The sequence below is a fragment of the Tauraco erythrolophus genome, chromosome 9 (assembly GCF_009769465.1).
Source record: "Tauraco erythrolophus isolate bTauEry1 chromosome 9, bTauEry1.pri, whole genome shotgun sequence".
Taxonomy (NCBI): Eukaryota; Metazoa; Chordata; class Aves; order Musophagiformes; family Musophagidae; genus Tauraco; species Tauraco erythrolophus.
In genome coordinates, this window is record NC_141473.1 from 6,514,286 (window position 1) to 6,517,136 (window position 2,851).

Below are 2,851 nucleotides of genomic sequence, written 5' to 3' on the forward strand. Positions count from 1 at the left end.
GGCAAGATGCCTGACCATGACCAAGAAGGAATGAGTTTAGACAAGATGCTGTAGCTCTGCACCAGGCAAGGCAAGCTTTTTGAAATAAGGCATTTTGCAGTGGCAGGACGAGGGCGTAAGAAGCCCAGAGCGTACGGGACGTGTTAGGCACGCTGGGTAGCAGGAGAGTGAGAGAGCAAAGAACATCATCATCATCTCAGCCCTTCACTTCTGGCAGCCTCTGTGGACAGCGCATTTAGGGACAGCAGAAGCATCTTTAGAGATGGGGTCATAGCAGGGGGACCTCTCTGGAGCTGCTGTCACCTTTCAGGGTGCAGCAGGTGAAGGCACAACATGGAGCCAGCAGTGAGCACCCCAGCCATCTTAGCAAAGGTGTCCTCAAACGGAAGACCAAAGGCGCGTCCATCGGTGGCCTCCCAGCAGGTAGTGCAGGGTGGAGGTCAGGAGCTGCTCGGCCACGGGAGGGTGGTGAGGAGGGTCCTGCTGCCTGAAGAGACTAGTTTTCTCCAGAGGGTTTTGAAATTTTACTCCCAAACCCATTCTTCATAGTGTTTTTCTTAACAATTTTCAGAGGTTAAGGTTGTATTAAGTTTTCTTTCCTTTTTTATTTTTTTTTTCTTCCAATCAGCCTCAATTGTAAATAAATTTGGTAAACATAATCCTGACACCCTGGTAGGCGAAAGCATAGGATCTTTCAAGCTTCTCCTCTGGGCTGTGGCTGATATAGCATTGTTGTTGGGCTGATTGAATTCATGCCTGTTTTGAAACACTTATGTCCTTCCTACCAACTTTCAACATTTGACTGGTGGCCAAGCACAACCCCTACAATGTTGTCATCCTACAGATTATTTGAACTTGTACTTAGCTGAGCCCTAATTGCTTTACCCTCAGTGCTTCCAGTACAACATCTGATATGATTAGCTATGCCATTAATTATCTTGTACTTTAACTATGAACCTCCTGCTGAAAACCAAGGAAAGGTCAATGCACATCTAGAGAAAATGGTACCTAACAAGATACATTTATCAGCAAATTAGGCACAATGTGAGTTCAGCTCATGTGTGCAGTCTAAAGGGTTTTTACTAGTGTGCTAATAATACTTGTTATTTTCCTAAGGATATATGCTTGCAGTCAACAGGATACTCTCTGGCTAAAATCTCTCATGGACTTCAGTGCATAAAAATCCTTTATACATTATAAAAAGTAAATTGGATTAAAGAATGGAAAATATATTTGGTAAGTAGTCCAGTCAGCACAGATACTGGTCAAATGATAGCTGACTAGCTGTTATTACAGATAATAATTCTGTTACATGTTTTTACCTAGAATAATACAAAAAATACTAGTCCACTCCAAAGGTTCACAGTTATCATCAAAGTATTATCATATACTCTATTTCTCTCCTGAATGTTTCTTAGCACAGACAATAAAAAAGAAAGACTTCTGGACGTGCATCTTTGTTCTAAAATGCTGTGGCATTTGGATCTAAACTCTGTAAGGGACCCTTTCCTTTGCAACATGTTTCCCTGCAGCGACAGATATATGTATGCAATCTGTTTTTTTTAGTGTTTTCTGAAGAGTTTGTTTCCTTTTTACTCTTACATCAGATGTGCCCTGTTGTCCTTTTCCTTTAAGGATGTTTAACAACACAGTGTTGCAGTTTGTAAATATTTTTAGTAAGTTTCATTCGGTTCATTTCAATTGTAATTGTCACCATCACATATATTTTCCATACCTATTTTCTACAGCTTGACATAACTTTTTACTATCCCCAACTCTCTTTTCTTATTTGCAAACATTACCAGCATCAATGGAGGTATACCAACCTTTTGTTTTGGCTTTTCTCCATGCAGATGATACCAACTGAGAACATCTACTTACTGGCCTACCTTCAGAGTTTGCTTTTGGCAGAGCATGCTCCCTTTTTGTCAGCTGCTCACTGATTTCTGCTCTCATGTATAATTGCTATTAAGGATATTTGAACTGAATAGGCTCACATTTTCCCCCACACACCACCAAAAACCATGCCACTTTCTGCTGCAAAGCTAAAATAACCTACGTGATCTGCACGCAGCTCTAAAAGCCACCATGTCTCTTTCCTGGGTTCGCAGGAGAGGAGACACAGGAGCGCCTGAAGGGAGAGAGAACAGGTCTGTAAACTGGATCCCAGTTAGGTTGTCCCCATTTTCACGCAGGAAAACATATATCCCTGTCTACTAAGAAGCACTGAGACAATTGACCATTTCAAGCACTGCCTTCTCCTCCTTTCCATGGCCCCAGGCTGACACACGCTCACCCAGCGCTTTTTTTCCAAGGAGGGCGTAGTCACAAGCCACGTATCCATCTGATCCACCCAGATGCATGTCCCCTTGTCACAGTTACTCTGCAAGTCTGCTAAGTGCAGCAGTGAGCAATGGGAAAGAATACCTACAAAACAGCTCTATCAGCATCTGCAGCACAGTGAGACAGACCTTCAGGTGCACAGCAACGTTTGCTCTGTCTTGGGGAAGAATACAACTTGTCCAGCCTAGGACTGGATATACCTGAAACATTTAAAGTACATGTTCAGGATAAAAGAGCTAGGAATGTGCGAGGGGTGATTATTTGCTCCTGCCTAAGAACAAACAGTCCTGTGGTGCCGCAGAGGCAGGTGTGGAGAGCTTCAGATGGGACATGAGTCTGGAAGAACCTCTCATGGCCCAGCGAGGAGGAGTGCGAGGCAGTTCCCCCTCCTCACCATCAGTCTGGGGTTTTGGGGTGGGTGGCGCTGGAAAGCAGCAGCTGGTCCACAGCATAGGGGGAGGATCCTGCCATTTCACAGACAAAATGTTCGGTGATGGTTACTAGTACC